Consider the following 14,151-nt stretch of genomic DNA (forward strand, 5'->3'; position numbering starts at 1 on the left):
CAAGATCACAGCCGACCAGCTCACCGCTTCCCTGAGCCAGCACCCTCCCGCCAGCTCAGCGAACCCCAGCCAGGCCGCCGACAACCTCACGAAGTGGATCAACAACTGCGCGGACGAACTCGCCCCTCTGAGACCGCCACCCAGCAGACCCTGCAGCAGAAAAACACCATGGTTCACCGACGAACTCAAGAGCTCCAAGAAGAACTGTCGAGCCCTCGAGAAAGTCTGGAGAAGGGAGCCAACCACGGACAACATGACCACCCTCAGGATCGCCACCCGTAAACACCACCAACTGATCCGCGCCACCAAGAAAAATACATATAAGGACCGGCTGGACAACAACGCACACAACTCCAAGGAACTCTTCAACATCGTGAAAGAGCTCTCCAACCCCAACGCCGGAAACAATGACATCACCCCGTCGCAAGACCTCTGCAACTCCCTCGCCTCCTACTTCCACAACAAGATCGCGGACATACACAACAGCTTCAGCAACCAACCAACGCAAGCCACAACAACGCCACCCGCCACCACCCTCCGCACCTGGACTCCGATCAGCACCGAAGACACCATCCAAACAATGAACTCCATCCATTCCGGATCTCCGACTGACCCCTGCCCTCACCACGTCTTCAACAAGGCCGACGCTGTCATCGCACCCCACCTGCGGGACATCATCAACACTTCCTTCGACACCGCCACCTTCCCTGAGAGCTGGAAGCACGCCGAACTCAGCGCTCTTCTCAAGAAACCCACAGCAGACCCCACCGACCTCAAGAACTACCGTCCCATCTCGCTCCTCCCGTTCCCGGCCAAAGTCATCGAGAAGACCGTCAACAAACAGCTGGCCGCCTTCCTCGAGACGAATGGATCCCTCGACCCCTCACAGTCTGGCTTCCGAGCGAACCACAGCACCGAGACCGCCCTCATCGCTGCCACCGATGACATACGAACTCTGATGGACAACGGAGAAACAGCGGCCCTCATCCTCCTGGACCTCTCCGCGGCCTTCGACACTGTCTGCCACCGCACCCTAGTACAGCGCCTTGGCAACATCGGAATCCAGGACAAGGCACTGGAATGGATCACCTCCTTCCTCGACGGAAGAACACAGAGAGTCCGCCTACCACCGTACAAGTCAGAGGCCACCAAAGTCATCTGCGGCGTCCCTCAAGGGTCCTCCCTGAGCCCCACCCTCTTCAACGTCTACATGAGCCCCCTCGCGGCCATCGCACGCCAACACAACCTCAACATAATCTCCTACGCCGACGACACCCAGCTGATCCTCTCCCTGACCAACGACCCCGCCACCGCCAGAGCCAACCTGCACGAAGGGATGAGAGAGGTAGCCGAATGGATGACGACCAGCCGCCTGAAACTGAACACGGACAAGACGGAGGTCCTCATCCTGGGCTCCTCGCCCTCCGCCTGGGACGACTCCTGGTGGCCCCCCGCCCTGGGCACCGCACCCAAACCGACGGACCACGCACGCAACCTGGGCTTCATCCTGGACTCCTCCCTCTCCATGACCAGACAAGTAAACGCCGTCTCCTCGTCTTGCTTCAACATCCTGCGCATGCTACGCAAGATCTTCCGGTGGATCCCCACCGAGACGAGGAAGACGGTCACCCAGGCCCTCGTCACCAGCCGACTGGACTACGGCAACGCCCTTTACGCCGGAACCACCGCCAAGCTCCAGAAGAGACTCCAGCGGATCCAGAACGCCTCGGCCAGACTCATCCTCGACATCCCCCGACGCAGCCACATCTCCGGACACCTGAGAGATCTGCATTGGCTCCCGGTCAACAAGAGAATCACCTTCCGTCTCCTCACCCACGCGCACAAAGCCATACACGACCAAGGCCCGAGCTACCTCAACAACCGGATCAACTTCTACACTCCCAAGCGCCTCCTCAGATCAACCAGCCACGCCCTCGCCGCCGTCCCCCGCATCCGAAGAGCGACAACAGGAGGAAGGTCCTTCTCCTACCTGGCCGCCAAGACCTGGAACTCACTCCCGACCGACCTACGCCTGACCCAAGACCACCTCTCCTTCAGGAAGAAGCTCAAGACCTGGCTGTTCGAGCAGTAACGGCACCCCCCCCCCAACCCAGCGCCTTGAGACCCTACGGGTGAGTAGTGCGCTCTACAAATGACCTGATTGATTGATTGATTGATTGAGGCAGCCCGTCGATATTCCAACGTAATATTTTTAAGTCGAGATCAGGGGCAAATTTGGCAGAGATGGAAGGCAAGTTAGATTAGGGTGAGTTAGGGTTTCGGAATCATGCTCAAGGGTAGGTCCAGTGGGAATGCAGGGGCCTTTGTCTGAGGGTTCATAGGGTAAAAGAAATGTGTTTTTGGACACAACAATGGGGGTAGTCAATCCCGGTGTTTGGGATACCCATATGCGATTACCACTGGTACAGAGGCGCTAAGGATACTTAAAACAGATTCTTCAGAACCTACTGTCATTGCTGTTGCCAAATTTATACATTGTATGTGGGCAACTCGTGTGCATAGGTTAAGCCGGAACTAGCAGTGTTTATTATATACACACATTTATATAGTCATATTAATTCTGTGATGCTTATTGTATTTTGGGCCGGGATTTTCTACGTTTTTATAGTTCTTATCCTGTTTTTAGATACATTATTGTGTAATTGGACAGATTAACTCGATGATGTACTCTTCTGCTGTGTGGTCCTGTTATTCTTATGAGAATGGAATGTTCAATTTTCTTAAACCTTTTTATATTCTACTGTATTGTCTTTTATGATATGTGCATCGAAATAAAGACTATTTGAAAGTACATGCATGGGTGTCGTTTCTGTTTGACTTCTTCTCCGTGTATTTATGTTTGAGTCTATTTAGAAAGGTCTGCATGTGCTCACTTTTAGATTTGTGTACATCCAGAGAAAAAACAAGTCATTTTAATTTTCTAAGGGTAGAGGAGGCCTTATAAGGTGGGTGGAGAGGGGGTGGAGCGCAGGTGGAGGCTATACCAAACAAGACTTTAAGTCATCAGTTCCCTCTCTTCCAAGCTACAAGTCCATGGATTGAAAGGTTTTGTTCATCACAATTCTAGCTGGATAAACATTGTTCTTAAAAGTTGCAGAAAAAGACCTTGCAGAACCGGATTGGCCCAGAAGGCACACCACACAGCTGGAAACCGGGTGTACCTGTGATTTCAGACAGTAAGTGGTGTATATTTTACTCTCATCGGAGAAGGCTCTCTTGAGATTGTAAACTCCAGGCAGTTTGTGTATTTCACACTCTGAGCAGGCAGCTATTTTAAAGATTGTAAAGTCCAGGCAGTTTTTGGTGTATTGTACTCTCTGTGGTGCGGACGATGTAACAAAGATCCGATGAGAAGTTCAAAATAGTGAGTTTCTTGTTTAGAGAGGACACTGACAGCTGGTTGTTGGTTTATCCAGAGGTTAAGCTGGATGCCCTCGTTGACCCCGCTCAAACACTGCCTGTGATTGTACCTCCCCAATCAGACCTTCTACTGGATCTATTTCACAAGATGTTGATAAAGTGTGTTTTTCTCATGTACCTATTTAAGTTGGAGGATACATGAAGGACCTGTCCTACATTATGTTGGTGCCCTGGCACCACTGTTTGTGCTTTATATACAAATGCAATGGTATTTGGCCACAATCTAAACTATTGATTTTATGTGTGAAGAATGTATGGTTAGGTCAGAGGATACTGCCAGACTCTAGGCAGAGCCACACTCAAGGTCAAGGAATGTCTGCTGATGCAAGTAGTGTACAGAGGCAGAAGAGCGGCAGAGGCACACACCAGGAAAGAACAGCCACAAAAAGCACAGGAGCAAGGAAGAGAAGGCAAGGAGACTGGGCTACAACCAGGGTTGTTCTTCGGTAAGACTAAAATCATCACACAGCAACAGGGAATGTCTACATGCAACATAAAACACAGGGTATAACAGTAATTGCCTCCTGGAAACCAGAAGCCAACATCTGTACAAAGAAATACACTTCTACGCAGCTGAGTACAAAGTACCTCACTTTCAAGACCCAAGAGGAGAACACAGAGCAAGCATTAGAGAGTAATCTAAGAGCTGTAGCAAAGGGTGAGGATCATGACATACAAGGGAAAAACAGAGAACCATGAGGCAGGACAAGCAGCAGCATTCTAGGAAATGTAACAAGCAAGAGACTAGAACTATATGGGAATAAGAGAAACACTGAGTAAAGGAATAAAAATAAAGGGAAACATCTAGGCAACTGGGGAGAACATATAAGAGTTATGACAAGCAAAGGAATATGCAAAGGGAATTGATAGCAGAAACAGAAGAAATGAACTAAGAACAATTAGAAAGGAAGCAGCCCAGGGGATGCACCCAGACTGAAGAAAGAAAGACAGACAAAGGCAAGGTGAAGGTGAGAGAAATCTGTAAAGCAACACAAGATCAAGACATAGGCTCTGGCTAAAGCAAGATACTGGACAGTAAAGCATGCAATTAAGAGGTCTGGTACACAGAGGTTCAAAATTCATTGCTCAAACAAGGACAAAATTCAATGCACAAACAAGGAGTTTCAAAAATTGGCAGCTTATAATCAGTTTGAGACAGCAGCAAGCCCAGAGCAGAATCTCATGACTGGGTTTCACAAGACTAGTCACAGGTGTGTATCATTACCATAGCTCACAATTTTGGAGGCAGAGGCGAGATTCTAATCATGAGGAACAATGGGACGACTTCTATTGAAAGCAATGCAGATTAGATGCCGGGTCTGATTGAATAATTAGCAGTGAGTTAGAGAACCTTAGTGTAAAGAAGCCTCTTTAGATATTCCAGTGTCACACAAGGACAGTGCATGAGTCTGAAGGGCGATTTGCAAGCTGCAGTTATGTTATGCTATGTTATTTAAATTTGCATGGTGCAACAGCTACCTGGAGGGGTTTCCTGGCACCGGCCAGGTAGGAAAGAATCAAAAAGAGTGAATTACTGATTAAAGAGCCATGTCTTCATTCTTCTATGGAAATGTCCAAGAACAGTTTCCTCCTGTATTGAGATAGGAAGAGACTTCCATAGGGAGGGTCCCAGAAAGGAAAAGGACCTGCCGCCCATTCGAGTAAATTTAATTCTGGGTGTAACAAATTTGGACTGTCCAGCAGAATGTAGAGGATGTGAAGGTGTGTACAGTTAGATTAAAGATTGCAAGTATTGTGGGGCTGTTCCAGATTTAATTTTAAATATAAAGCTTAAGGCTTTAAATTTAACACAATTCTCCACTTTTAGCCGGGGAAGATTGTGAAGAGAGTCGGTGGCTGACACAGTCCTTGGGACCCGAACAGCAGCCTGACAGCTGCATTTTGCACCACTTGCAGCCTTTGTACTATAGTTTTGTTTCAGCCTCAGTATAGAACATTACTGTAGTCAGGCCTGGACGTAATCAGGGCACCAACTACAGCTCGTTGAACAGAGAGGGGTCTCATCCACAGACTTTTCTTTAACCATCTCAGAATGGTAAAGCAGATGGAGGCCACCTTAGTGATTTGTTGTTTAATTGACAGGTGGTCGTCTATGATGAACCCCAGGTTGCGAACTTGATGTACCTACTACCGTCTGAGGTAGGGTACCCATTTCAGTGGGCCAGTGTTGAGATCCCCAAAGATCTTGCTCTTTTCCTAGGACCACAACTTCCGTTTTGTCTCCCTTAGTCTGACTAAGTTGTTTTGCATCCAGGATGTGATTTTCTTCAGACCAACCTGAAGAGCAGATGAATCAGATCCCTTAGATGAAGTGAGAGAGAAGATGATCTGTGTGTCGTCAGCATAGGAAAATAGGAATAGCAGTTGGCCTGTATGCAGCCTCCACTGGCAATGATGGAATGGTTACAGTTATGTTTTGTGCTTTTCGTATTCGCTTTGGTGCTGCTTGACAACTTCCAAAACAAGCATTAGAAATGCAAAAGGTCTTGCATAGCATTGTGTTAGAGCTATTGGCGTGGTAAATGACAATGTGTTTTACCTATGTGTTTTGGAGTGTATTTATCTGGTGTGTAGAGGAATTATGTTGTTTGAATGCTAAATTTTTAGTTGTGGAATTGTGTGGAGCTGATTCTAGTTTTGCCCTTAAGTGGCATGGTGTGTAGTGGAATTATGAGGATAGTAACTATGTGGCATTGAGTGTACAGAAATGATGTTGAGTGGGATTGTGTGTTATGGAGTTAAATTATGTGGAATGGTATTTTGTGTTGTGGAGTGATATGTAGGGTGGTTAATTTTGTGGTGTGCTGTTGAATTTTGTGATTTGGTGTTGAATTTTGTGGTGTGGGTTGTGAATGTGTCAAATCAAGCAATGGCTGGCTTCAAACCCCTTGTACACAATATATCTTGTGCACTGTTTGGGTGAAACCCAACAAAGTAGATCAATTAAATGTAGTGTATGTCTTACTTTCAATTTGTTGATATTTGAGAGGTGGTTGAGTTTAGTGGTGGGCAGAAAACTCTGCTCCACCAGCAGAGTTTGCAGAGTTTTGCAACCCTGCGCTCCGCTTGGAGCACGGAGTTTAGCAAATATTCCGCAAATCGCCACATAGCGGCGTTTTCTGGTGCCCACTACATCCTACTTTTACATTTGTCACATGTTTTAACCTTTTCTTGCAATTTGGTAGGTTTGTTCTGTTTTGGGCTTTTTTGGCAGGACTTCAGTGGGATTTAGGCTTTTTTTAAGGTGGGTTGAGCTTGTTTTTAATTTTAAGCCTGTCAAGCTTACAGTGCAGAGTAGGTAGCCCCAATGCCCTTGGTCAGGAAAGCACAGATAATGTGGACACCCAAGAACCAGCAGAACCAGCAGGGCTTCTGGCAGGACTCAGAAGGAGCTGAACTTGGAGGTATAGGCAGTGGGCTGAGGTGGAAGGAGTGTGTGTACTGTAAATAGACACCATTCCCATTCTGACGATCTCTAATACAGCAGCATCTTTTTTACCCATACTAGTCTAAGGGTTTCAACAAATGGGACACTTCCTGTAGCCACATAACTTTACATTTGCATGCAGTATAATTACTAAAATGAAAGACACCACAATGAAGATTTGGTAAGTGCCGTAGGGTGTTTTTTATCACTGCTGTTAATTTACAGAATGTATGGCCTAAGCAGGGACAGTGTTTGTGCGTGAGCCTATGTGTATTTATGAGTACAGAGAAGGCAGGAAGGGGGCTGGAATGCAGTGAACCGATGTGACTCCCCATCTCCCTGACCACCAGAATATGGTACTTCTCAATATCACCACACCACCTCCACCTGATTATTAACACTCCCTCCCCTCATGTGCCTGTTACAAACAATCCAAAAACATCCCAACATCTCCACCAGAGGGTGACAGAGCTGCCTAGTGCCTCTGAACAACCCACAGTGCAATCCTTTTAATCATTTTGTACCTCTCAGTCGCAGACACATAGTTATAAAGTCCACTTTTCAGGATGGGGATGCCCTATATAAACATAAGGCCATAGGGCGTTGGTGTTTACTTACAACATAGCAAGACTGGGCCTGCAAAAGCACAAATTTGGGTGGTGTTACTGGTGAAACCACCCCCGATCATTGGGTGAAAGGCAGAGAATGGTGCTTTGATCTCAGATGACTGTCCATCACTCTCCCTGTCTCTCTGCATTTATATATTTATGCACTTTGTTCTGTTTCCATCTCTCGGGTTATATTTGTGTCTACTTGACTATCTGACTTTACCTGTCGGTAGAACAATTTCTGAATATTCTATTGTCATCTATACATGTCTATTAAATAAAACAATCATTAAATTTGGAACAATGAGATTTCATAACACACATATATATATGTATATCTCTCTTCTGTCATTTATTTAATTGTATGCAATGAGTAACTTCTCCACTCATCCGTATTAAATCAGCTGTAATCTGTTGTAAAATACGGAAAAGGTGGCTCTGTGAGCTGAGCAGTCTTTTTTGAGATGCACTTGCAACCAGCAGGTCACAAGCTTTGTTACTTTACCCAAACTTTTCTCATTGACTTCTGAATTTGATAAAATAAAAAATGCTGGATTTGGGCACATTGTTGTTATAGTGCTTCGAATCAGGGTACATGAAGTGAGGTGCTGTATAAAGTTGCATTGACCAGGTCAGTGTTTTTTTATGTGACATTTTGAAAGGCTCCTGTTTATGACTGGAAGAGTCCACCAGCCCACAGCTTGTAAACGTGAACAAGTCGCAGAAGTGAACTATTCACTTCCCAGGATTAGGCTTGTATAATATTATACCGGTTGCATCTCTATGTGAGAGAAGTCTGGGCAGCTCATCGGGTGAATCTGTCACTGAAGACACCAACAGCTCCGATGAGGGTTGGAGAAGATGCAGAGCTGACAATTATCAGACAGGTTAATTCCAAAGTCGGCACCTTAATGAGCAATGCCTATGTTTGTCTAGAGGTGCTTATATATGTTATGAGTAGTGAAGTGTTTGCTTCTTTGAAATTAGTTTTGAAAGTCAGGTCCCAGCTCCGCAAGTTGTAATTGTTGATCTTGTTGAGAGTGAAATTAAGGTTTACTCTTAACATGTAGATCTTAAGAGTATCAGTTCCCGAGTCCGGGTCCACAGCTTTCTGTACTGGGAACAGAGACATCAGCAAGGTTGTCTGAGGGCCTCATTTATGAAAAGTAATGCATCGCTGGTTGATTCTTGTCCCCTCCTTGGTTGACCTTCAATGTGGCGTATTTACACCACGACACTCTATGTTGCAAGCATTGACCAGAAAGGTCTGGAATCCTGACATATCGAGTGGAGCAATAATGATGCATTGTTGGAGTGTGTAGCAAAACAGACATAACTCCAGCAATGTGTCATTACACATTGGCGAGTCCCATGTAAACGGGCCTTGCATCAGACCTTACGCCTGCTGCGTAAGGATTTAATGCAGTGAACTCATAGAAGTGGAGCTGTGAAATCTCAGAGATTTCCATGCACCACTGCTTTGGGGAAACGCCCACCCTGCATTCATTAAACCTGATGCAAGAATAATGTACGGCAGAGGTTTACAGTGTTGCATCTGTCTAGATGCATCACTTAGTAAGTATGGCACAGTGTGTCACATTCTTTACGCCACAACCACAATAAACGGGGAGACCTTTCTCCCCAACCAGTGCACAGCAAAGTTTTGCCATTTGGCGTATTCTACTTCTTTAATCACTACTTATTTTTGTCAATTTGTGTCCGTATCTGTTTCATATTTTTCTGACTCCTTCTATCTTTCAAGTCCACACATGGGAATATCGTGCCATTTTTCCAAGTTTCTCTTGTCCCAAAAGTGCCCATCGGACCTCAATGAATAACACGACTGAAGCGCTATTCATAAAAAGCAGCATTTATTCAAATAAAACCCGATGCATTATGGGCATGAAATTGCACTTCGTGAGCGGGCACTAAAAAATGAACAAATAAAACCACAATCAGTGCATTGCAATTTTGCGATGCATCACAAGCCACTTGAATGTATCCAAATCTCGTATTGCCTGATCACACTATTTTCCCAAATTGAATCATGCGTGAAAACATGAGTGCCCTTTACTTATTTGCCGGTTATTTTTATAGTCAAAATCATGTTTCCTTTATCTGATTTATTGCTATTTTTGTCTCGACTGTCAACCTAACAAGACAAATCCCCAAAATGGTGCCACAGTTCAAACCAAACATTTATTATCAATAAAGTTAACCCTCTTATCTACAGCCTTTTGTACTGGTATATTTCTTGCCCAAAACTTTTGACTTTATATAGACTTAACACAAGACTCAAACAACAAAAATCCACAATACTGTAATCAGAAATTATACTTCAAGATGGTAGAAGTAGCTTAAAAATAGGTTATTCACTTAAAAGCAGTCTTTAGCAACAGATAACCCCAACTGGGGTTATCATGACGTCAAGGCCCACACAAAATAGTACCTTGGAAAAGTGAAAACAAAGACATCTCACGACTTCGGGGAGATGCGGTGTCATTGGCGCTGTGCATCATCGGTTCCTTGCTTTGGGGGGGTGATGCGTCGGGTCCTCGATGCTTGCGCAAAGCAGGGGAGGCGTTGGTTCCTTGCCGGAGAGGAGGTGACATCACAATGGCCCCGAAACCATTTTTCCCTACGATGGATTCTTGACCACCCACATCGAGGATCGTATACGCACTGATGTCGGCTTCTGAGTCAACGCGGCACCGCAGCAGGCGTCAAGCCTACGTCTCAAGTAAGAGCAGCGCTCATGGCTTAGGGCAGATTACGATGTCGCTCGCTGGCATCGATGTGGCACGGCAGCCAGCATCGGGTCTATGTTTTAAGTTGGAGCAGCCCTCACAGCTTCGATGTAGAGTACGGCGTCACTCGCCGACATCGGTGTTGCAATTTCCTTCTGTAGCAGCTAGAACAGCAAGCTCCAGATGCAGGCAAAGAGAAGGGGGTGAAGTATTTTGTATCCCTGACACTTCGGACAGGAGGCAAGCTCAAAATCAAGCCTTTGGAGAAATATTCTTCAATGTGATGAAAGTTCCTTCTCCTTTCCTTGGCAATAAAGCAACCACTGCAGGCCAACCCAGCAAACAGCCCACTGGCAGAGGGGCAGTCCAAACTCCCACAGCTTCCTTGGTTCTTCTCCTTGGCACAGGTTTGTCTGATTTCTCCAGAAGTGATCTAAAGTCTTGGGGCCTGGGCCCCAATATTTATACTAATATTCTCTTTGTTCTCTGAAGGCAGAGGATCCTGTACCTAGTTCAAACCAGTTCTGGGTGTATTCTGCCAGTGCACACCTTCTTCCTTTGTCAGTGTGGGCCAGGGTCATCAGACGCACCACAGGAGGTGGAGCCAGCATTATGGAAGGCAGGCACAGCCCTATTCAGGCCTAGGTGCTACTCTTCCCACCACTCTACATACAGATAGGTCTATTCAGCCCTGTGCTGACTTATCCTGTCTCCTAGAATCTCTCAACCCCTGTCACTCACAAAACCAGACATACAATACACAAGGTAGCAGAGGCAGGCTGGATGGTTAGGCAAGAAAATACCTACTTTCTAAAAGTGGTATTTTCAGAGACAGAATGTTAAAACCAACTTCACTAAAAGATGTATTTTATCATTCTGAATACTAAATATGTATTTCCACCATGTTCCCTGGGTCAGTTAGGATTATAAGATGTAATAATCAAACTGGCCATTCTGGCCTATGGGGACAGGTAGCCTTGCAATAGTGAAAAATGAAATACGCTGTAATTCACTATCAGGTCATGCCACACACATCAGGTTATGACCTACCTTTTACGTACAATACACCCTGCTCTAGGGTCTACAGTCGAGGTATCTGATATGTAGAAAAGGGAAGGTGTAGGTACTGGCAAGTGGGGGCACTTGGCCAAGTCGATATAGCAGTACTAGGCAACCAGGCTCTGCAATGGCAGGCCTGAGACACACTTTGCAGGCTGCTTCTGTGAGTGGCACAACCAGTGCTGCAAGCCCACCAGCAGCATTTGATATACAGACCCTGGGCACACTCAGTGCACTTGCACTGTGGCACTGAATAGCACTGGCAAAGTGCCCAAAGCATCTAACACCAGCAAAAACAGAGGAGGCAACAGTACATAATGGGAGGGAGACTCACGCCAATGGTACCAGGTCTAACAATTCCCAACTGCTTCCAAGCTTTGAATAAATTATTCCTTTATGAGAAAGTCTTACTCAACGCTCTGATAACGGAACACTGATATATCCATCATTACTACCAAAGGCAGGGGCAACAAATCTAATTATGAGACCTCTGGGATGGAGCCATTCACATACCTTGTTCGATCGCTCCATGGTGAACATCACAATTGTTGCATTACACTAAATGTTATCACCTGGAAAAAGAGTCAGGGCCAGATTTACAAAGCCCTTGAGTCAAGCGCCATCTTGCTTATTTCTCATTTTTCCTCTTTCTACATGTAGTGCATTAGTCCTTTTCCCTTGTTTCTCAGATGCTTCCTGGGCCCAATCCATGTCGAAAACATCAGATGGGGAGCTTGGAGAAGATGTGGGATGCTCTTTCTTTTTATTTATTTATTTTAAAGTTTTATAGAGCGCGAACCAGATCCGTGAGGGTATCCGTGCTAGAAACCATGAAGATGAAGAGAGAACAGCAGTCTTCTGAGCAACATCTTGTTAGCAAGAACCAGAATCGCCGGTTCTGCTTTTACAACCTCAAGATCTGTTGTTGACTGCAGCTCCTGTTGTCAACTTTCCTGTAATGATCTGGTTTGCGGCTGATACTCTTCCACACCACTTTCATGACTGCAATACCTGCAGAGCTAAGAGACGTAGGCTCAGGTTTTGCTGCTGTTGGTGCACTTCATTCAGGAGAGATCCTCTCAGCCTCTTTCTGCCCAGACGAGGGTGCAGGAAGTACACAACATTTTCTGTAAAAGAATGCGGACAGCAGGCTTGTTTCTCTCCTCTCCACTGGCCACTTTCTTGGTAGGAGCTTCATTCTTTGGAGCCATCTTCTTAACAGTAGCAGTTGGTACTTGTGAGAAGTTGGCCTTGCATATGCTGTCCACTATTCTCGTGGGCACCTTGCACCAGTCCAAATTACCCTTATTGATGGTAGGTTTAAGACAACCTATAGAAAGCTATCCCAGTGGTAGCTGTGGAGAGCAGCCTTCAGGCTAAGTCTTGAAGGAATGTAAAGCAGCTTTTTTTACCAGGCTATAATCTCTTGAATAATCAAATAAAAGTACACAACACAAGGTATATGTTGGACCTGGCCTCGTGGCATGGTTCCCCCCGTTCCCCAGCACCCCGTTAGCCTAGCCCTGCACCCAGAAACCCCTGGTCGTCCCGTCCACTGTCTGCCCCGCTCCCTACACGACCCTACGAACAGATGACCATCCCCGCATTCCGCCATCCCTCTTCCCGGTACCGGGCACCCAGAACCTGCATCATCCCACGGGCCCCCAGCCGCCATTACCCTTCCCGAGGTCCCTGACTCCCTAGGCCTTGCCTGACCCCAGCCCCAGCGAAACTTAGGCTTCAGACGCGCCATGTCCGACAGGGGGGTAAAGGGCTTCCTGAATGAGATAAGACAGGGAGTTTCGATTGCACCTCCGGCCTCCTGGGAGAATGGTTTCTCTCACACCTCTGGCCTCCCCAAGAGCTGTCTCCAGACCCTGCTGGGCATCTGGGAATTCCCGGACGCATCTTCTAAAGGATCAAAGAGCCAACCGACGGAACACTCCAATGACCAGCCCCGAGGCATGAGATCCCCGCCTGCGAGGGTCCGGACATCAAAGGGCCACTGTGCTATATCAAGGCCCGCCCAAGAACTACCGGGCAGTTGTATCCTGGACAAGAGAGCCCTGCTGATCTGATCGCGGGTCAACCCTTGGGGAAAAGACTGAACCTTGGAACTTATCAAGCCCTGCTGACGCTGTCGTGGCTTATCCTCGTGAAGATGGAACTGGAACCTCGGAGCCCTGCTGACCTCATCGTGGCTCATCCTTGAACTCTAAGGACATTCGCTGAACACCCTGAGCCCTGCTGACATGGTTGCGGCTCCTCAAGAACTGACAGACACTCTGTTCACTCAGGATCAAGCCCTGCTGACCTCGTCGCGGCTCGAGGAGTACTCTGGTCCGGCTGGACCATTGACGCTACCAACACGACCTGGCTCGAGAAGAAGTGAGTGGAACAACCAGTACGACCTCCTTCTTCCGTATCTCCTAGCTCGAGGATTGAGAGCTGTGCACAGGGTACGCTTCATACTGGCCTAATACTGAGACTGTCCCGCTTCCCTCCGCCTTACCACTGAGACTTTACGATCCCTCGATCGCTTGTAAATACGTGTTCATTTTACCTAAATCTATACTGTGTGATAAAGAACTTGCTTACTGAAATCCACGGTGTGGTGTCCGTCCATAAGTGTGGTGTGAGTTCAATGTGTACGATCCTAGACTCAAAGTCCTCCCCAGCGAGGACCTCACGTTAAGACTCAGCATTATTTGTGGGAGAGGTGGGTCATGGAGTGGTCGGGAGAGCAGATCCTGACCCTCTGGGATTGCCCCTTCTAACATTGGTGGCAAGCGACGGGATAAGAGCCTACATCTAGAGATCGTACAGTAAAACAACTGACACACTACCC

At 46.8% G+C, this 14,151-nt stretch overlaps 1 protein-coding gene across 1 annotated transcript in view; it reads left to right on the forward strand.

Annotated features, from left to right (window-relative positions):
* The first annotated feature begins 3,019 nt into the window (after positions 1-3,019).
* The window catches only part of LOC144806397 (CD5 antigen-like), a 226,496-nt gene continuing 215,364 nt past the window's right edge, over positions 3,020-14,151 (forward strand). The window contains exon 1 of the mRNA XM_078672761.1: positions 3,020-3,197. The gene's annotated coding sequence lies outside the window, so the exon portion shown is untranslated. The remainder of the gene's footprint in view (positions 3,198-14,151) is intronic.

The sequence above is a fragment of the Lissotriton helveticus genome, chromosome 1_2 (assembly GCF_964261635.1).
Source record: "Lissotriton helveticus chromosome 1_2, aLisHel1.1, whole genome shotgun sequence".
Classification (NCBI taxonomy): Eukaryota; Metazoa; Chordata; class Amphibia; order Caudata; family Salamandridae; genus Lissotriton; species Lissotriton helveticus.